Source organism: Heterodontus francisci, chromosome 4, assembly GCF_036365525.1.
Source record: "Heterodontus francisci isolate sHetFra1 chromosome 4, sHetFra1.hap1, whole genome shotgun sequence".
NCBI classification, from domain to species: domain Eukaryota; kingdom Metazoa; phylum Chordata; class Chondrichthyes; order Heterodontiformes; family Heterodontidae; genus Heterodontus; species Heterodontus francisci.
In genome coordinates this window covers 69,346,003-69,368,115 of record NC_090374.1, presented here as the reverse complement: position 1 = coordinate 69,368,115, position 22,113 = coordinate 69,346,003, and the positions used below count along the sequence as shown (strand labels likewise).

The 22,113-nt window shown below is 47.3% G+C and overlaps 1 protein-coding gene across 1 annotated transcript in view; it reads right to left on the bottom strand.

Moving 5' to 3' along the window:
* Positions 1-22,113, bottom strand: part of adgrv1 (adhesion G protein-coupled receptor V1) — an 810,104-nt gene that overhangs the window by 262,412 nt on the left and 525,579 nt on the right. The gene's annotated exons all lie outside the window — the stretch shown is intronic.

Sequence of the window (22,113 nt, the reverse complement as noted above, 5' to 3'; positions counted from 1 at the left end):
CCACTCTCCGGATACTCCTCTCTCCCGCTCTTTTAAACTCAGCCGCTCTCCGGATACTCCTCTCTCCGGATACTCCTCTCTCCCACTCTTTTAAACTCAGCCACTCTCCGGATACTCCTCTCTCCCGCTCTTTTAAACTCAGCCGCTCCCCGGATACTCCTCTCTCCCACTCTTTTACACTCAGCCGCTCTCCGGATACTCCTCTCTCCGGATACTCCTCTCTCCCGCTCTTTTAAACTCAGCCGCTCTCCGGATACTCCTCTCTCCCGCTCTTTTAAACTCAGCCGCTCCCCGGATTCTCCTCTCTCCGGATACTCCTCTCTCCCACTCTTTTAAACTCAGCCGCTCTCCGGATACTCCTCTCTCCCGCTCTTTTAAACTCAGCCGCTCCCCGGATACTCCTCTCTCCGGATACTCCTCTCTCCCGCTCTTTTAAACTCAGCCACTCTCCGGATACTCCTCTCTCCCGCTCTTTTAAACTCAGCCGCTCTCCGGATACTCCTCTCTCCCACTCTTTTAAACTCAGCCGCTCTTGGGATACTCCTCTCTCCCGCTCTTTTAAACTCAGCCGCTCCCCGGATACTCCTCTCTCCCACTCTTTTAAACTCAGCCGCTCTCCGGATACTCCTCTCTCCCGCTCTTTTAAACTCAGCCGCTCCCCGGATACTCCTCTCTCCCACTCTTTTAAACTCAGCCACTCTCCGGATACTCCTCTCTCCCACTCTTTTAAACTCAGCCGCTCTCCGGATACTCCTCTCTCCCGCTCTTTTAAACTCAGCCGCTCTCCGGATACTCCTCTCTCCCGCTCTTTTAAACTCAGCCGCTCCCCGGATACTCCTCTCTCCCACTCTTTTAAACTCAGCCGCTCTCCGGATACTCCTCTCTCCCGCTCTTTTAAACTCAGCCGCTCTCCGGATACTCCTCTCTCCCACTCTTTTAAACTCAGCCGCTCTCCGGATACTCCTCTCTCCCGCTCTTTTAAACTCAGCCGCTCCCCGGATACTCCTCTCTCCCACTCTTTTAAACTCAGCCACTCTCCGGATACTCCTCTCTCCCGCTCTTTTAAACTCAGCCGCTCTCCGGATACTCCTCTCTCCGGATACTCCTCTCTCCCACTCTTTTAAACTCAGCCACTCTCCGGATACTCCTCTCTCCCGCTCTTTTAAACTCAGCCGCTCCCCGGATACTCCTCTCTCACACTCTTTTACACTCAGCCGCTCTCCGGATACTCCTCTCTCCGGATACTCCTCTCTCCCGCTCTTTTAAACTCAGCCGCTCTCCGGATACTCCTCTCTCCCGCTCTTTTAAACTCAGCCGCTCCCCGGATTCTCCTCTCTCCGGATACTCCTCTCTCCCACTCTTTTAAACTCAGCCGCTCTCCGGATACTCCTCTCTCCCGCTCTTTTAAACTCAGCCGCTCCCCGGATACTCCTCTCTCCGGATACTCCTCTCTCCCGCTCTTTTAAACTCAGCCACTCTCCGGATACTCCTCTCTCCCGCTCTTTTAAACTCAGCCGCTCTCCGGATACTCCTCTCTCCCACTCTTTTAAACTCAGCCGCTCTCCGGATACTCCTCTCTCCCGCTCTTTTAAACTCAGCCGCTCCCCGGATACTCCTCTCTCCCACTCTTTTAAACTCAGCCGCTCTCCGGATACTCCTCTCTCCCGCTCTTTTAAACTCAGCCGCTCCCCGGATACTCCTCTCTCCCACTCTTTTAAACTCAGCCACTCTCCGGATACTCCTCTCTCCCGCTCTTTTAAACTCAGCCGCTCCCCGGATACTCCTCTCTCCCACTCTTTTAAACTCAGCCGCTCTCTGGATACTCCTCTCTCCCGCTCTTTTAAACTCAGCCGCTCTCCGGATACTCCTCTCTCCGGATACTCCTCTCTCCCGCTCTTTTAAACTCAGCCGCTCCCCGGATACTCCTCTCTCCGGATACTCCTCTCTCCCACTCTTTTAAACTCAGCCGCTCTCTGGGTACTCCTCTCTCCCGCTCTTTTAAACTCAGCCGCTCCCCGGATACTCCTCTCTCCCACTCTTTTAAACTCAGCCGCTCTCCGGATACTCCTCTCTCCCGCTCTTTTAAACTCAGCCGCTCCCCGGATACTCCTCTCTCCCGCTCTTTTAAACTCAGCCGCTCTCCGGATACTCCTCTCTCCCGCTCTTTTAAACTCAGCCGCTCCCCGGATACTCCTCTCTCCCACTCTTTTAAACTCAGCCGCTCTCCGGATACTCCTCTCTCCTGCTCTTTTAAACTCAGCCGCTCCCCGGATACTCCTCTCTCCAGATACTCCTCTCTCCCGCTCTTTTAAACTCAGCCTCTCTCCGGATACTCCTCTCTCCCGCTCTTTTAAACTCAGCCACTCTCCGGATACTCCTCTCTCCCGCTCTTTTAAACTCAGCCGCTCTCCGGATACTCCTCTCTCCCACTCTTTTAAACTCAGCCGCTCTCCGGATACTCCTCTCTCCCGCTCTTTTAAACTCAGCCGCTCCCCGGATACTCCTCTCTCCCACTCTTTTAAACTCAGCCGCTCTCCGGATACTCCTCTCTCCCGCTCTTTTAAACTCAGCCGCTCCCCGGATACTCCTCTCTCCCACTCTTTTAAACTCAGCCACTCTCCGGATACTCCTCTCTCCCGCTCTTTTAAACTCAGCCGCTCCCCGGATACTCCTCTCTCCCACTCTTTTAAACTCAGCCGCTCTCCGGATACTCCTCTCTCCCGCTCTTTTAAACTCAGCCGCTCTCCGGATACTCCTCTCTCCCGCTCTTTTAAACTCAGCCGCTCCCCGGATACTCCTCTCTCCCGCTCTTTTAAACTCAGCCGCTCTCCGGATACTCCTCTCTCCCGCTCTTTTAAACTCAGCCGCTCTCCGGATACTCCTCTCTCCCACTCTTTTAAACTCAGCCGCTCTCCGGATACTCCTCTCTCCCGCTCTTTTAAACTCAGCCGCTCCCCGGATACTCCTCTCTCCCACTCTTTTAAACTCAGCCACTCTCCGGATACTCCTCTCTCCCGCTCTTTTAAACTCAGCCGCTCTCCGGATACTCCTCTCTCCGGATACTCCTCTCTCCCACTCTTTTAAACTCAGCCACTCTCCGGATACTCCTCTCTCCCGCTCTTTTAAACTCAGCCGCTCCCCGGATACTCCTCTCTCCCACTCTTTTACACTCAGTCACTCTCCGGATACTCCTCTCTCCCGCTCTTTTAAACTCAGCCGCTCTCCGGATACTCCTCTTTCCGGATACTCCTCTCTCCCGCTCTTTTAAACTCAGCCGCTCTCCGGATACTCCTCTCTCCCGCTCTTTTAAACTCAGCCGCTCCCCGGATACTCCTCTCTCCGGATACTCCTCTCTCCCGCTCTTTTAAACTCAGCCACTCTCCGGATACTCCTCTCTCCCACTCTTTTAAACTCAGCCGCTCCCCGGATACTCCTCTCTCCCACTCTTTTAAACTCAGCCACTCTCCGGATACTCCTCTCTCCCACTCTTTTAAACTCAGCCGCTCTCTGGATACTCCTCTCTCCCGCTCTTTTAAACACAGCCGCTCTCCGGATACTCCTCTCTCCGGATACTCCTCTCTCCCGCTCTTTTAAACTCAGCCGCTCCCCGGATACTCCTCTCTCCGGATACTCCTCTCTCCCACTCTTTTAAACTCAGCCGCTCTCTGGGTACTCCTCTCTCCCGCTCTTTTAAACTCAGCCGCTCCCCGGATACTCCTCTCTCCCACTCTTTTAAACTCAGCCGCTCTCCGGATACTCCTCTCTCCCGCTCTTTTAAACTCAGCCGCTCCCCGGATACTCCTCTCTCCCACTCTTTTAAACTCAGCCACTCTCCGGATACTCCTCTCTCCCGCTCTTTTAAACTCAGCCGCTCTCCGGATACTCCTCTCTCCGGATACTCCTCTCTCCCACTCTTTTAAACTCAGCCACTCTCCGGATACTCCTCTCTCCCGCTCTTTTAAACTCAGCCGCTCCCCGGATACTCCTCTCTCCCACTCTTTTAAACTCAGCCACTCTCCGGATACTCCTCTCTCCCGCTCTTTTAAACTCAGCCGCTCTCCGGATACTCCTCTCTCCCGCTCTTTTAAACTCAGCCGCTCCCCGGATACTCCTCTCTCCCACTCTTTTAAACTCAGCCGCTCTCCGGATACTCCTCTCTCCTGCTCTTTTAAACTCAGCCGCTCCCCGGATACTCCTCTCTCCAGATACTCCTCTCTCCCGCTCTTTTAAACTCAGCCGCTCTCCGGATACTCCTCTCTCCGGATACTCCTCTCTCCCGCTCTTTTAAACTCAGCCGCTCTCCGGATACTCCTCTCTCCAGATACTCCTCTCTCCCGCTCTTTTAAACTCAGCCGCTCTCCGGATACTCCTCTCTCCCACTCCTTTAAACTCTGCCACTCTCCGGATACTCCTCTCTCCCACTCTTTTAAACTCTGCCACTCTCCGGATACTCCTCTCTCCCGCTCTTATAAACTCAGCCGCTCCCCGGATACTCCTCTCTCCGGATTCTCCTCTCTCCCGCTCTTTTAAACTCAGCCGCTCCCCGGATACTCCTCTCTCCCACTCTTTTAAACTCAGCCACTCTCCGGATACTCCTCTCTCCCGCTCTTTTAAACTCAGCCGCTCCCCGGATACTCCTCTCTCCCACTCTTTTAAACTCAGCCACTCTCCGGATACTCCTCTCTCCCACTCTTTTAAACTCAGCCGCTCTCCGGATACTCCTCTCTCCCACTCTTTTAAACTCAGCCACTCTCCGGATACTCCTCTCTCCCGCTCTTTTAAACTCAGCCGCTCCCCGGATACTCCTCTCTCCAGATACTCCTCTCTCCCGCTCTTTTAAACTCAGCCGCTCTCCGGATACTCCTCTCTCCGGATACTCCACTCTCCCGCTCTTTTAAACTCAGCCGCTCTCCGGATACTCCTCTCTCCCACTCCTTTAAACTCAGCCGCTCCCCGGATACTCCTCTCTCCCACTCTTTTAAACTCAGCCACTCTCCGGATACTCCTCTCTCCCGCTCTTTTAAACTCAGCCGCTCTCCGGATACTCCTCTCTCCCACTCTTTTAAACTCAGCCACTCTCCGGATACTCCTCTCTCCCGCTCTTTTAAACTCAGCCGCTCTCCGGATACTCCTCTCTCCCACTCTTTTAAACTCAGTCACTCTCCGGATACTCCTCTCTCCCGCTCTTTTAAACTCAGCCGCTCCCCGGATACTCCTCTCTCCCACTCTTTTAAACTCAGCCACTCTCCGGATACTCCTCTCTCCCGCTCTTTTAAACTCAGCCGCTCTCCGGATACTCCTCTCTCCCACTCTTTTAAACTCAGCCACTCTCCGGATACTCCTCTCTCCCGCTCTTATAAACTCAGCCGCTCTCCGGATACTCCTCTCTCCGGATACTCCTCTCTCCCACTCTTTTAAACTCAGCCACTCTCTGGATACTCCTCTCTCCCACTCTTTTAAACTCAGCCACTCTCCGGATACTCCTCTCTCCCGCTCTTTTAAACTCAGCCGCTCCCCGGATACTCCTCTGTCCGGATACTCCTCTCTCCCACTCCTTTAAACTCAGCCGCTCCCCGGATACTCCTCTCTCCCACTCTTTTAAACTCAGCCACTCTCCGGATACTCCTCTTTCCCGCTCTTTTAAACTCAGCCGCTCCCCGGATACTTCTCCCTCCGGATACTCCTCTCTCCAGATACTTCTCTCTCCCGCTCTTTTAAACTCTTCTGCTCTTCGGATACTTCACTCTCCGGATACTCCTCTCTCCCGCTCTTTTAAACTCAGCCGCTCTCCGGATACTTCTCCCTCCGGATACTCCTCTCTCCAGATACTTCTCTCTCCCGCTCTTTTAAACTCTTCTGCTCTCCGGATACTTCTCCCTCCGGATACTCCTCTCTCCAGATACTTCTCTCTCCCGCTCTTTTAAACTCTTCTGCTCTCCGGATACTCCTCTCTCCGGATACTCCTCTCTCCAGATACTTCTCTCTCCCGCTCTTTTAAACTCTTCTGCTCTTCGGATACTTCACTCTCCGGATACTCCTCTCTCCCGCTCTTTTAAACTCTTCTGCTCTCCGGATACTTCTCCCTCCGGATACTCCTCTCTCCAGATACTTCTCTCTCCCGCTCTTTTAAACTCTTCTGCTCTCCGGATACTCCTCTCTCCGGATACTCCTCTGTCCCACTCTTTTAAACTCTGCCGCTCTCCGGATACTTCTCTCTCCCGCTCTTTTAAACTCAGCCAGTATCCGGATACTTCTCTCTTCGGATACTCCTCCCTCCGGATACTCCTCTGTCCCACTCTTTTAAACTCTTCTGCTCTCCGGATACTCCTCTCTCCGGATACTCCTCTCTCCGGATACTCCTCCCTCCGGATACTCCTCTGTCCCACTCTTTAAAACTCTGCCGCTCTCCGGATACTCCTCTCTCCCGCTCTTTTAAACATTGCCACTCTCCTGAATAGCTGACAGCACATGCAAGCTGTGAGATACATATGCGTAGTTTGCTGCAGTGCTCAGGATGTGAGGGTGAGGTAAAATTATGAATATTAGGTATGATTTCTGATTGCTAGATTGTTGGTAGTTGATTGATGGGGGTGTAATCAGCATTGGCTGAGGCCCATGGTGCAGCTGGTCATTGAACTTCGTACAGCACGGCAACGAGGTCCTGGGGCATGAGTCCTGGCAGTGAGCTCCACAGCTATCTGCGCCTGCTGCCTTTTGACCATGTGTCTGAGGGTCTCCTATCCCACTGTGGAGACAGGATATCTCTCCTCCTTTCCACCTCCTCCACCAGGATCTCGAGTGCAATGTCCAAAAACCTTTCTAGCCTGTTCTCTCCCATGTTGTGCCATTCCTCACCTATTCCCAGGACAGATTCACAACTCCTCGCCCCTGCTGCAGCCACAATGCATCTCCCTTTTAAGAGGTGCAAGCTAGCTTTAAGATTAAAGATTTAAGATTAAGATTGAAGATTAGCTTCAAGTGGTACTAAAATTTATGACTTTGGGCCTCCTGTTAATGTGTGGTTAGTGCTGGCTCTATGTAGAAATCATTCTAGTGAACAGGCAGCATGAAGTTGGCGTGCTGCCTGCATTTTAAATCAACAGGTGCACTTAATTGTGCATCACGATCCCCATGTCTGTTTTCGGGGGCTAGCCAATCTAGCCCCCATTTTGTCTGAAAGATCCCCAGTACACAATGTGGGTTAAATATTGGATGTGGCACATTTGTGGGCATGGGGATCGTGATTGAGGCGATGCAGATAGCATGTCGACTGTTTGCAGCGTGCAGCCCAGTACTAAATGTACTGCTGACTGCCACACAAGTGCCAGGCAATGACGATCTCCCCTTAACATTCAACAGCGTTACTATTGCTGGATCCCCCACTATCAACATCCTGGGGGGCGGTGGGGGGGGTGCGGAGGGCTACCATTGACCAGAAACTGAACTGGAGTAGCCACATAAATACTGTGGCTACAAGAACAGGTCAGAGACTGGGAATTCTGTAGCAAGTAACTTACCTTCCGACTCCCCAAAGCCTGTCCATCATCTACAAGACACAAGTCAGGAATGTGATAACATATTCTCCACTTGCCCGCCTGACTGCTGCTCCAACAACACACAGGAAGCCTGACAACATCCAGGGCAAAGCAGCTCGCTTGATAGACACCCCATCCATAACCTTAAAAATTCACTCCTTCCACCCCATCCATAACCTGAAAAATTCACTCCTTCTACTATTGACGCACAGTGGCAATAGTGTGCACCACATACAAGATGCACGGCAGCAACCCACCACAACTTGTTCAACAGCACCTTCCAAACCTGCAACCTCTTCCACCTAGAAGGACAAGGACAGCAGACGCATGGAAACACCACCACCTCTAAGTTCCTCTCCAAGTCATACACCGTCCTGACTTGGAACTATATCGCCGCTGCTTCACTGTCGCTGGGTCAAAAAACAGCAACTCCCTTCCTAACAGCACTGTTGGTGTATCCGCACCAGATGGACTGCAGCAGTTCAAGATGGCAGCTCACCACCACCTTCTCAAGGACAAGTAGGGATGGGCAATAAATGCTGGCCTTGCCAGTGACGCCCACATCCCATGAAAGAATAAATCTTGCAGGAAAAGGTGGTACATAATAGGAGGGAGCAGGAACCGGTGCATCTCCTGAGCCCCTTGCAGGAGACGGTGCACCGAATTACTGGCGAAGCCGTCACTGAGGCTAATGCAACCACAATCGCTGAGACCATCCTGGGCAATGTTATGTTCTTGCCTTATGCACTTCCTCAAATCCCACTTCACCGTCATCCCACGATCTGGCATGAAGTACAAGATGAAGATGGTGTAACCTCTTTCTTTCCACTCAGCCCTCTTCCTTCACACCAACTCTCCCCTTCGGCATTTATGCTTTCACATTATACTTTCAAATTTTAGGGGAGGTGGCGGTGTAGTGGTAATGTCACTGGACTGGTAATCCAGAGCCCAGACTAATGCTCTGGGAACATGGGTTCAAATCCCACCACAGCAGATGGTGAAATTTTAATTCAATTAATAAATCTGGAATTAAAAAGCTTGTCTAATGATGACCATGAAACCATTGCCAATTGTTGTGAAAACCCATCGGGTTCACGAATGTACTTTAGGGAAGGAAATTTGCTATCCTTACCAGGTTTGGCCTACATGTGACTCCAGACCCACAGTGATGTGGTTGATTCTTAAAATGCCCTCTGAAATGGTCTACCATGCCACTCAGTTCAAAAGCAATTAGCGCTGGGCAATAAATGCTGGCCTCGCCAGTGACACCCAGATCCCCCCCCAAAAAAGCCCAAGAATTGCCGCCTGGCAGCCAGTGATGTCTGACGAAGAAGGGCGAGAAGAACAGACGTCCGATGAAAAAGCACTGTCACTTGATCTGGCACTTGCAGCCACCAGCTCAGATACTGGCACTTTGCAGACTTTAAAGGGTAGCATACAGCAGGTGAATCACCAGGCATGAGTGGGCTGCAGCAAGGCCAGGGAGAAAGGACAGTGTGTGTGCCAGCTTTCTGGAGAGAGAGGCTGCAGATAAATTCTGTTGCCGAGGACTTTAATGGGCAATGTACAGGAAAAGGCTGATGGACATGCATATAGAAATGCTTGGTGCAATGACAGGCCTGCCCTCAAGGAGCATGGAGGAGCCTAGCTCCAACTTGGCACAGGGCTTTGTGCAGTGCTCGGAGCCCAACATTTCCAGCTTGAAAGTGGTGGCGAACTCCACAACAGCATTTGTGGACCCAGCCATGATGTAACGTCAGACGGCCTATGTTTCAGCTTCTGTTCCAGCAGACCGAATTCACGCAAAGTCTGAGTACTATAGTGGAAGCTCAGATAGAGGCTATGAGATCTATGATTATTGCCATGCAAGCCTAGTTTAATGCTATGCAAGGTCAGACTTCTGTCATCATAGGTATCATGGTATCTTCTGTAGATACCAGCGCTCAAAGGAGCATGCAGGATCTCACAGCAGTCCAGCAATCTGTGCTCTAGCAGCTTACCAGCTGAGGTGCTGCCCCAGGGGAGTTGCAGTGGCTCCATGGTGCATGAAGCTGCTGTCCTCTCTCAGGATGACAGCACATCTGCTTCTACCACTGTGACTCTGCCAGTGCCCCTGCTGTTGCCTGTCAGCCAATCAGCCCAAATGTTGGAACGAGTAGGATGGATAAGAGAGAACCAGTGGATGTGGTGCATTTGGACTTTCAAAAAGCATTTGATAAAGTACCACACAAGAGGTTATTATTAGGGATCATGGGATTTGGAATAATATATTAGCATGGATTGAGGATTCTTTAACAGCAGAGTATAAATAAACTGATCATTTTTGAGTTGACAGACTGTAACTAAATGGGGTATCACAAGGATCAGTGCTTGAATCTCAACTATTTATAATACAAAGAACAAAGAACAGTACAGCACAGGAACAGGCCATTCGGCCCTCCAAGCCTGCGCCGATCGTGATGCCTGCCTAAACTAACACCTTCTGCCCTTCTGGGGCCCATATCCCTCTATTCCCTTCCTATTCATATATTTGTCAAAATGTCTCTTAAATGTCGCTATCGTATCTGCTTCCATCACCTCCCCTGGCAGCAAGTTCCAGGCACTCACCACCCTCTGTGTAAAAAAACTTGCCTCGCACATCCCCTCTAAACTTTGCCCCTCGCACCTTAAACCTATGTCCCCTAGTAACTGACTCTTCCACCCTGGGAAAAAGCTTCAGACTACCCACTCTGTCCATGCCGCTCATAACTTTGTAAAGCTCTATCATGTCGCCCCTCCAACTCCGTCGTTCCAGTGAAAACAATCCCAGTTTTTCCAACCTCTCCTCATAGCTAATGCCCTCCAGACCAGGCAACATCCTGGTAAACCTCCTCTGTACCCTCTCCAAAGCCTCCACGTCCTTCTGGTAGTGTGGCGACCAGAATTGCACGCAATATTCTAAGTGTGGCCTAACTAAGGTTCTGTACAGCTGCAACATGACTTGCCAATTTTTATACTCTATGCCCCGACCGATGAAGGCAAGCATGCCGTATGCCTTCTTGACTACCTTATCCACCTGCGTTGCCACTTTCAGTGACCTGTGGACCTGTACGCCCAGATCTCTCTGCCTGTCAATACTCCTAAGGGTTCTGCCATTTACTGTATACTTCCCACCTGCATTAGATCTTCCAAAATGCATTACCTCACATTTGTCCGGATTAAACTCCATCTGCCATTTCTCCGCCCAAGTCTCCAACCGATCTATATCCTGCTGTATCCTCTGACAATCCTCATCATTATGGATGCGAAGGGAATCAAGGAATATGGGGATAATGCAGGAAGTGTAGCTGAGGTAGAAGATTAGCCATAGTCTTATTGAATGGCGGGCAGGCTTGAAGGGCTGAATGGTCTACTCCTGCTCCTATTTTTTATACTCTTAGACATGTTGAAATCTAAAACATTATTTATGTCCAAAATTTTTAAGCTGTGCTTTTAGTACAAAGGAATCTTATTTCCTCCTTTACAAATGGTGCTAGACATTTGAAGGGATTTGCCCGTCAGCCAACCGCTACCCATGCTGAGGTGGTGCAGTCCAAAGCTGGGGCTTCAAGGCCCAGAACTGCTTTAGGCCATTGTCAAAGGCCATCTGCAGTCCCAGTGAAAGTCTGCAGCCTTGCACCAGCCATGCTGCAGCCACTAGGGCACAGCAGCACTAGGCCAGGCAAAGGGACCCGCAAGACCAGCACTAAGGGAATGCACAAGGGTGAAGAGTTGAGGTTTGTATGTATTATTGGAAGTGTTATTGGATAAAGTTATTATGTGGTGTCTTTTATTTCAGAATTTTGGTGAAGAGGACACTGTGATGGTCGGTAGCAAGGGGATGGAAAGGTGGAGAAAAATGGAACAATGGTAATCTGGGGATGTTTTCAGGGAAGCCAGAGTCTGATGAGTCAATCATGGCTAGCCTATCTGCAGCAATGATGGCCCCTATGCTTCCTCCCCTCCTCCTCCTGCTCCCCCTGAAGTGCTAGCTGAAGGCCTGGTGATAAGGTGGCTTCATGATTACCAGGTTGTGTGGGGCACAGCACACCACCACAAATTTGGAGATACACTCTGATGCGTATTGGAGGGCTCCTCCGAACAATCTGGTGTTGGAACTGTTGCTTGAAAACCCTAATGGTTTGTTCCATGACATTCCTGGCCTCAGAGTGGCTCTCATTGTACGAGCCCTGTTCACATGTAGTCAGGTGGCAGAGGGGAGTCATGAGCCACGTATAGAGTGGGTAGCCCTAGTCGCCAAGCATCCACCCTTTGGTTTGACAGGGTGGCTCAAAGATGCTGGAAACAACTATCTGGTGCAGGATAAAAACATGTTGGCTACTGTCAGAATAGTGAAAATAAAGGACTTGTAGTTATATTGCACTTTTCATGACCACAGGACATCTCAAAGCGCTTCAATCCAATGAAATACATTTGAAGTGTAGTCACTGTTGAAATGTAGGAAATGCAGCAACCAATTTGTGCACATCAAGCTCCCAAAACAGCAAATTAATGACAAGATAGCCTGTTTTGTGACAATGATTGAGGGATAAATCACAGCCACCTGAGCAGGCAAATGGGGCCCCAGTTTAATTCCTCATCTGAAAGACGGCAACTCCGACAGTACAGCACACCCTCAGTACTGCATTGGAGTGTCAGCCTTGCTTTTTGTGGTCAAGTCCTAGAGTGGGCCTTGAAGCCAGAGTCTTGTGATTCAGAGCAAGAGTGTGACCAACTGAGCAATGGCTGACACGTGACACAGTGGGCATTCATCAACATGATGCTCTAAGCATGGCCACACACCAACTGCACATTGAGGTTTTACACGCTTTATGGTTCCCATACATCTCCCCTTTGTGATGTGGCGTCCACGGATCCGCATGCATGCATTCGATGGTTCCCTGCACCATTTGGAATCCTGCTATCCTGGCAAAGCCACATGCCCATTCTTCCTGCTTCTTTCTGCTTACAGAGAAAGTAATGAAGTCCCCCCTACTTGTGTACAGGGTCTGTGTGACCTTCCTAATTCAGTAATGCAGAGAGATGTTGGTGATGTCACCAGCTCCAGCCTGGAACAATCCTGGGATGTAGAAATTTAGGGCAAGAGAGACCTTGATGGCCACTGGCAGCACTATCCTTCTCTGTGGCTGCAGATCCAGTTGGAGAAGATGACACAGTTCAGTGACAATCTCCTTGGTGAAGCATAGCCACCTCAGACACTGCTCCTGGCTGAGATGGAAGTAGAAGTGCTCTTTGAAGATCTTAGGTGGGTATGACCTTCTACTCAGACCGTCCTTCTCCTCTCTCTGGACACAGCCTGTCCTCTCTGTTGCCTGTGTTCCATCTCCCTGTCATTACCAAATATGGTGGATAGTTGAAACCCCAAAACAGAACCTTGCCGGATCACCACTAGTCACGCCCTGTCAATTAGAGTACCTGCCCATTATCTCTACTCTCTGTCTCATGCCACTCAGCCAATTTTCTAACCAGGTCGATAATTTGTCTTCAATTCCATGAACTCCAACTTGAGCTGACAGTCTCTTCTGAGGAACTTTATCAAATGCCTTCTGAAAATCCATATAAATATCAAAAGACATTCCCCTGTCCACTACTTTAGTAACCCCTTCAAAAGATTCAATCAGGATTGTCAGGCATGATCTAACCTTTGCAAATCCATGATGGCTTTTTCTGATCAGCTGAAAATGTTTAAGGTTTTCAGTCACCCTATCCTTAATTATAGGCCCTAGAAATTTACCAACAACAGGTATTAGGTTAACAGGTCTGTAATTCCCTGGTTTCCCTCTGTCACCTTTCTTAAATAGTGGAGTGAGATGCACAATTTTTCAATCTGAAGGAATGGTTCATGAATCGAGAGAACTTTGAATGATTATATTTAGGGCATCTGCAATGTTCTCACCGACTTCTTTAAAAACTCTGGGATGGAAACCAACTGGCCCTGGGGATTTGTCACTCTTCAATGCAATTATTTTCTTCATACTATTATTTTGCTTATGTTAGTTTTAGTGAGTTCCTGTCCCTGATTCAATATCATTTTCATTAGGATGTCTGACATGCTGATCTCTTCCTTTACTGTAAATACTGACGCATAGTAATTATTAAGCATGTCAGCCATTTCCTTATTTCATTGACAATATCACCATTACTAGTTTTCAATGGGCCCATGTTGCTCCTGACCACGCTCTTTTTCTAATATAATTGGAACATTTTTTGTGTTGATTTTGATATCCCTTGCAAGTTTCTTTTTCTACTCCATTTTGTAGCTTTTGCTATCTGCCACCCTTTGCTGTTCTTTGAATCTTCCCTATTCACCAGGTGCTGTGTTATTATATGCATTTTAGTATGCTTTTTCTTTTAGTTTTATTGTCATGTCTATGATTGTCTTTTTTGGCAAGTAGAGCTCATATCTCTTACGGGTTGTCATGTTCATGGAGAGAATAGCGATGAAATATGAAATGGACTGGAGGAATTATGAACTAAAAGTCAATTGTTGAACAGAACTACAAAAATGGACACATTTGCACTACAGGAAAGATGGAGTACAGGCTAGGTGACCCCTCCTGTACTGGCAACAAACATGTTTGTCTGTTGAACACAAAACCCATTCTCCACATCTGAATTAGCTTTGGGGAAAACACACTGAAATGGAAAACAGCCCATTCCATGGTAACAACTGCAGTCTACAGGAATTGAGCTAATAAAGACTTTTGCAGACAGACTGACTGTTAAGCCAAGTCCAAAATAATAGGTGTGAAATAACACCTATTTATCAAAATGGACCACATTCAGAGCCACCATGTAACAATGTTTCCCATATTCTGGAACACTGTATGGATCACCCCAGGGGAGAGAGCCCTTAGTCACCTGACTGACACCACAACCTGACAAGTTTCTACCTCATAAAGGTATCTCTCTGGAGAGAGGCAGAACAGCGACAGAAAGCTTTCTACAGCAAGAACAGCTGTAAGACAGTTCCAGCTAAGCAGGAGCCCTGCATCTTTTAACTACTGCAGCAAAGAAATTGTGAGGTGATTTTGGAACTCCCCATCTGTGAAAGTGAACCAGGATTCCACCATCAACTTCAGATTGAGGCTGAACCACAAGGAGCCTTGACAATTCATCCTTTTCAAGACAACAAACATTCAGGCCTGCACCGCTGAAAGATTTCCTCCCAAAAGCTTTTAAAGGTTTTTTAAAGCAACAAACTCTTTTACAACAATTGGACTCAAACGGCATGCTACCGTCTCCTCTGTATTTTCTTGTGTATGGGCGTGCGAATGAGTGAGTGGGTGAAGTCGTGAACATTTTTCGGTTATTATGTAAAAATTTTTACCTTTTTTTTAAACCTACAAAATAACCTGTCATTTGTCTCTTTATTTGCCTTTAAAACATACAGGGACTAAAATATTATTTTTAAAACACTATCTGCGGTCAGTTGAGAGGTGAAAAGTGAATGTCACCCAGACCACTTCCCACCTGTCCGTAACAGAGTATAAACTATAACACATTAAATTCTTTTTTGAACACCTCCCACTGATCTTTTGTCATTTTAACCATTAACAAATTTGCCCAGTTTAATTCTGTTTCATCCCATTGAAGTCAGCCTTACCTAAATCTAGAATCTTAGTAGCTGTTTTGCATTTCTGCCTTTCAAAAACTCCATTGAACTCGATCACATTTCCATCGCTATTGGATAAATGTTCACACACTGTTGTGCTGTTAGCTAAATCTGGCTCATCTATTAAGTTTAATATGACATACCCCTTTTTTGGTTCTAGGACATATTGTTGCAGTAAATGTTGATGCGCGGCACAGTGGTGCAGTGGTTAGCACCGCAGCCTCACAGCTCCAGGGACCCAGGTTTGATTCTGGGTACTGCCTGTGCGGGGTTTGCAAATTCTCCCTGTGACCGCGTGGGTATTCGCCGGGTGCTCCGGTTTCCTCCCACAGCCAAAGATTTGCAGGTGATAGGTAAATTGGCCATTGTAAATTACCCCTAGTGTAGGTAGGTGGTAGGGAATATGGGATTACTGTAGGGTTAGCAGAAGTGGGTGGTTGTTGGTCGGCACAGACTCGGTGGGCCGAAGGGCCTGTTTCAGTGCTGTATCTCTAAATAAAATAAAATAAATAAACTACCACAGACACACTCACGAAATTCACTATGTTCACTATGCTTATCACAATCCACATGAAAGCTAAAATCTCCCATTAAAACCACTCTGCCTTTATAGAGTTTTTCTAATCTCTGCCCTTATACAATCTACCACTTCCAGCTGTTACTGGGTTCCAAGACACAACTACCACTACAGTCTTAAATCTTTTTCTATTTCTTAATTCTACCCAAAGTCTCCACTACCTGCTTACCTTTTGTTATATCATCCCTTACCACTGAAGTGAGTTCATCCTTAATCACTAAGGCTACTCCTCCACGTCTACCATTTTCCCTATCTTTCCTATAGACCTTATAATCTGGTATATTTAGTTCCCAGCCTTGACCATCTTGCAGTTATGTCTCAGAAATGGCTAGAATGTCATAATACCCTTCAAGTTCAATTTGCACCTGCAATTCATTCAATTTGTTCCTTATACCCTGTGTGTTTGTATAAAAAAATGTTTATTGGGACCACACACCCGAATCCGCCCCTCTGCTCTACAGTTTTACTCACACATTCCCTATTTCTCACTCCTGGTTTAAATACTCTTTTAGTTTTCCCCTTACCTGTGGTGCCTGAAGTACAACATCTATTACTCTACCCTCTTCCCTTTCATTTGTTTTTGAACTATTATCTATGCAACCTTTCCACTCAAGCCCTCCCCCCACTTACTAGATTTGCTGGAAAGAAGTTTTCATGTGATAGCTTATTAATTTAGAAGGGAAACAATGTGCATATTGTTTATACCTTGTCCTTGATTTATCAGTGTTTCTCCTTCTTTCCTATCACCACCTCATAGACTGAAATGCAGATTTTCCATTGCCATCACCAATATTGTTTCATATCTGTTAACAGGATGCTAAAAATCTTTGAGATGTTTGCCTCTCTGGCAGATTAACAAAGTGCTCATTTTAGCAGCTCAGTCAAGAAAAAAGAACAGCTACTCATTAAGGAGTCTGAAACCTACATTTTCTACAAGGACACATGGGACAAACAAAATTCCTACCCACCTTATGACACACACAAGGTCAGTGTGATTTGGGAAAACTCCAGGTATTGGAAACAGGGATTCAGATTTTAACCCAAACTGCTCAACGGGAATAGGGGGATGGACTATCAAAATATTGAGAGGTGACACTGCCCCGTTCCCACCAGAAACTTGCCGATTGCCACTCAAACTCCAGAGCTGACTCTGGTGACACCCACTGTAAATTGGTGATTGTTTCATCAATAAATGCAAATCTGTGTCCAATGACATAATGACAATTCTGATGTGATCTTAACTGTGGGATTTGGAAGTCCTGCCCAATGGCCAACCCACTGGGTAAAACTTCGTAGAATTGGATTCATAAACTGACTGACATGACTGAAAGCATTATTTAAAGGGGCATTCAGTTGCAGGCACCCTGATCGTAGGGAACTTTATGCGATTGTGCTTAGTGGATAGCCATGAGATTTCTGAGGTTGTTTCTGATTTTTCTTTGGCTCTGCTCACACTGTGTAAGCACTCACAGCTTGTTATGGGTGCCATTCTTGCTTCTTTGCCTTGGATGAAGGAACAGTTGGACGAAGAGGAGGGACAGCAGCAAGAACCAGGACCCCATTGGAACACAGTAAGTGAGGGGTCTGCTCAAAGAAGGCCAGAAGATTTCAGCCCACAGAGTCTATAGGCTGTGTCATTTTCCAGGATATCTCTGAGAAAGAACTGCACCAGGAGGTTACGCTTCACCAAGCAGGCTATTGCTGATATATTCATGCAGGACTTTCTGCAGACTGAAACAAGGGCCATGCTTTGTCAATGGCTTTCAAAGTCACCACTGCCCTTAACTTTCTCACTTCAGATTCCTTTCTGGCTGCTACAGGGAACATCATCCATATTTCTTTGCTACTAGTAGGCAGCTGCATCAAGAAGCTTAGAAAATGCCATTTTCTCCAGAGTCAACCAAAACATTAACTTCCCTGTGAATGCCAACAACCAGAATGAGAGAGCTTTGAGATTTCCTGCATGTCCAGGGCATATAAGACTACACTCATGTAGATATCAAGGCATCAAAAGATGGGTTAGAAGCTTTAGTGACCAGGAAGCACAACTAGTGTGTGATCACCGCAGAAGAATAATGCAAGTCTGTGCCAGTTTTGCACACAATCATCTCACAGCGTTCACTGGCCACGCCAGAATATTAAGGGGATGAATTTCCTCAGAGATTCTCCTGCTGCACCATCATAACTGAGGCTGAAATCCTGCTTATGCATATTTTAAATTGGCCATCACCCTGATTCAGGGAGCCTCTCTTGCCACCCAATCCTAGGCCCAGGAGAACATTCCCATGGCCAGAGTTTCTGCAGCAATGGGCCAGTAGTTTACTGCCCACCATCTTTGTATTATTTGATTGTTTCCACTTGAAAATACACCTCAATAGTTTTAGAGAACATTATATCTGTGACTTGGTTGATACACTCATACATAACTGTGTGGTTTATATGACAGGGTGGCATTTTGAAATAATAAGAGGGAACTTCTAGTGCAAAACCTACTGTATCCAGCTTGAATGCCCTGGGGCAATTACTTTCATTCATTCGTGGCATGTGGGTGCCACGGCAAGGCCAGTGTTTTTTGCCCATCCCTAATTGCCCTTGAGAAGGTGTTAGCGAGTCACCTTCTTGAACTGCTGCAGTTCATGTGGTGTAGCTATAGCACTGTTAGTTAGGGAGTTCCAGGTTTTTAAACTAGCTGCGATAAAGTAACAATAATATATTTTTAAAATTCATTCATGGGATGTAGGCATCACTGGCCAGCCCATCCCTAATTGCCCCTGAGAAGGTGATGGTGAGCTGCCTTCTTGAACCGCTGCAGTCCATTTGGGGTAGGTATACCCACAGAGCTCTTAGGAAGGGAGTTCCAGGATTTTGACCCAGCGACTGTGAAGGAACGGCGATATAGTTCGAAGGCAGGATGGTGTGTGACTTAGAGGGGAACTTTCAGGTGGTGGTGTTCCCATGCAACTGCTGCCCTTGTCCTTCTAGTTGGTAGAGGTCACGCGTTTGGAAGGTGCTGTCGAAGGAGCCTTGGTGCATTGCTGCAGTGCATCTTGTAGATGGTACACACTGCTGCCACTGTGCGTCGGTGCTGCAGGGAGTGAATGTTTGTAGATGGGGTGCCAATCAAGCGGGCCGCTTTGTCCTGGATGGTGTCGAGCTTCTTGAGTGTTGTTGGAGCTGCACCCATCTAGGCAAGTGGAGAGCATTCCATCACACTCCTGACTTGCGACTTGTGCCTTGTAGATGGTGAACAGGCTTTGGGGAATCAGGAGGTGAGTTACTCAGCACAGAATACTCAGTCTCTGACCTGCTCTTGTAACCACAATATTTATGTGGCTGATCCAGTTTCTGGTTAATGGTAACCCCCAGGATGTTGATGGTGAGGGATTCAGCAATGTTCATGGCATTGAATGTCAAGGGGAGACAGTTAGCCACTCTCTTTTTTGAGATGGTTATTGCCTGGCACTTGTGTGTGTGAATGTTACTTGCCACTTATCAGCCCAAGACTGAATGTCATCCAGGTCTTACTTCATGTTGGGGGTAAAATATTAGCATGGATAAAGGACTGGTTAGCTAACAAGAAGCAGACAGTTGGGATAAATGGGTCTTTTTCAGGTGGGCAAGCTGTAACAAGTGGAGCGCCACAGGGATCAGTGCTGGGCCCCAACTATTTACAATCTATATCAAAGAGTTGGATGAAAGGACCGAATTCATGAAGACCCTCACCTGCCAAGAATGAGGCATATTAATTTTGTCATATGAACATTAATTTTAAACTGTTGCTGGAGTGAAGAAATTACTTGCTTAAAAAAAATCACCAGACACTTGGCCGGAGGATATTTGCATACTAACAAACAGTGCTTGGACAGATAAAAGAATTGCTCTCTGATTCAATTAACAGAATTATCTGGAGAATGTTGATCCACATCTTGTCGTCGTAAGCGACAGCACTACACCCCACTGCACCGAGAACATTGAAATCCACAAACACAGCAGTGGTTAAACCAGCTGCTCACATGACTAACCGGCTAGTCCAGGCTTTTTGAACTGGACAAAGGACAGTTTGAAGACACAGACTGCAGACTGTAACTGAACCTGGAACGAGGCAGCCTCTCTACTGGCTGGTTCTCTCTCACGTTCTCACACGCCTCCGGCCCACTGAAGTTGCTTAAACCTCAAGAGAGAAAAAACTCCTACGTTGAAACAAATTGAAGTGTGCACTGGGCCCCAACGAACAGCAAGACTTACCGGCAACCAAAGACTCCACATTGAACTTGAAGGATCGTAAATAACTACCAGATATTTGCCTCAAACTTTTCCCCTTTATTCCTTCTACTTTTTCTGTCTCTATCTGTGTGCGTGCTTATCGCATATGCATGCGAGCGTTGCATATTCGTAATCGTTAGCCGAATTAGAGTTTAAGATTAATAAACTTCCACCTTTCTTGTTTAAATCTAAGAAAACCTATCTAATTGATTTCTTTGCCTTACAATTGGAATTCGGTGAACAAGGATTCATTGAGGGGGAGCTAAAAACAGTGTTTTTAAAAAATTAAACCCTGTTACGGTTAGACCAGGCAAAGGCCGAGAGGTACCCCTGGACCCCTACCTCACCGGGTCATAACAATAGTAGCTAAATTTGCCAATGACACCAAGATAGGAAGGAAATAAGTTGTCAAGAGGAGGCAAAGAGTCTACAAAGGGATACAGATCGGTTAAGTGATTGGGCAAAAATTTGACAGATGGAGTATAATGTGGGAAAATGTGAACTTGTCCACTTTGGCAGGAAGAATAGAAAAGCAGTAAACTATTTAAATGGACAGAGATTGCAGAATTCGGTGGTAAAGAGGGATCTGGGTGTCCTGGTACATGAATCACAAAAAGTTAGTATGCAGGTACAGCAAGTGATTAGGAAGACAAATAGAATGTTGGCGTTAATTGCAAGGGGAATTGAGTATAGAAGTAGGTACGTTTTGTACAGGGTCTTGGTGAGACCACATCTACAGTACTGTGTACAGTCTTGGTCTCCTTATTTGAAAAAGGATATAGTTGCTTTCGAAAAGGTTTATTCGACTCATTCCGTGGATGAAGGGCTTATCTTATGAAGAAAGGTTGAACAGGTTGGGTCTATACCCATTGAAGTTTTGAAAAATGAGAGGTGATCTTATTGAAACATGTAAGATTCTGAGGGCACTTGAGAGAGTGGATACTGGGAGGAGACTAGAACTAGGGAACACAGTTTAAGAATAAGAGGTCTCCCTTTGAAGGGATTAGGAGAATTTTTTTCTCTCAGCGGGTTGTTAGTCTGTGGAATTCTCTTCCCCAGAGAGCAGTGGAGGCTGGGTCATTGAATTTATTCAAGGCTGAGTTAGATAGATTTTTGATAGACAAGGAGCCAAGCGTTATGGGGGGCAGACAGGAAGGTGGAGTTGGGACCACAACCAGATCAGCCATGATCTTATCAAATGGCGGAGCACACTCGAAGGTCCAAATTGCCTACTCCTCCTCCTAAGTCCTATGTTCCTATGACTGGTGATGACCTTGGACAGAATTTTGTCGTCCACATTAAGCAGTGAGATTGGCTGCCAATTTCTAATTTCCTCCCTCTCCCTCTTCTGCTTGTAGATGAGGGTGATGATGCCTTTCCTCATGGATTCTGACATGCTGTCAGCCGGAAACAGACTCTCGTACACTTCCAGCAGGTCTGGACTAACCCAGTCCCACAGAGTCGAATACAACTCGGCTAATAACCAGTCGCTTCTAGGAGTTTTATTCGTCTCAAAGGTCCTGACAGCCTTTGTCAGCTCGTCCAGAGTTAGCGCTTTGTCCAGACTCTTCCATGTACTGTCATCTAAGACCCCTGTGACAGAGGACAGGAAGGTCTGGGAGGCCTTTCTGTCTGTGGGCTTCACATCGTACAGCCCAACATTAAAGGATTTGCTGATCCTTAGTATGTCAGGCTGCGATGAGGTTACTGCGTCATCTTCTTCCTTCAGGCTGCTGATCACAGAGCTCTCTGTGTGTACCATATGGATGAAGAAGCACGAGCACATTTCATCCTTCCGGGTCATGAGGTTACGGATTGTGCTGTAAACTCTAATTCTATGCAGAGTGGTGTGGGCTGAGAGGATAATAATGGAAAATAGGATCTGTGGCATTATTTATATTTGCTTGTTCAAGAAATAACACAAAGGAGCTTCTTAAAATGAATGCATTGTGGCAGCTGCCAGGGAAGCAAGCTTCTGACATCCACCAGAAATTATAGTGGAAAATCTGACAGGTACTAAGGTAGGCAGGCATTAAAGACTGGTGACACTAATCACCCAATAGCTGCTCCAAAGTTGAATGAAA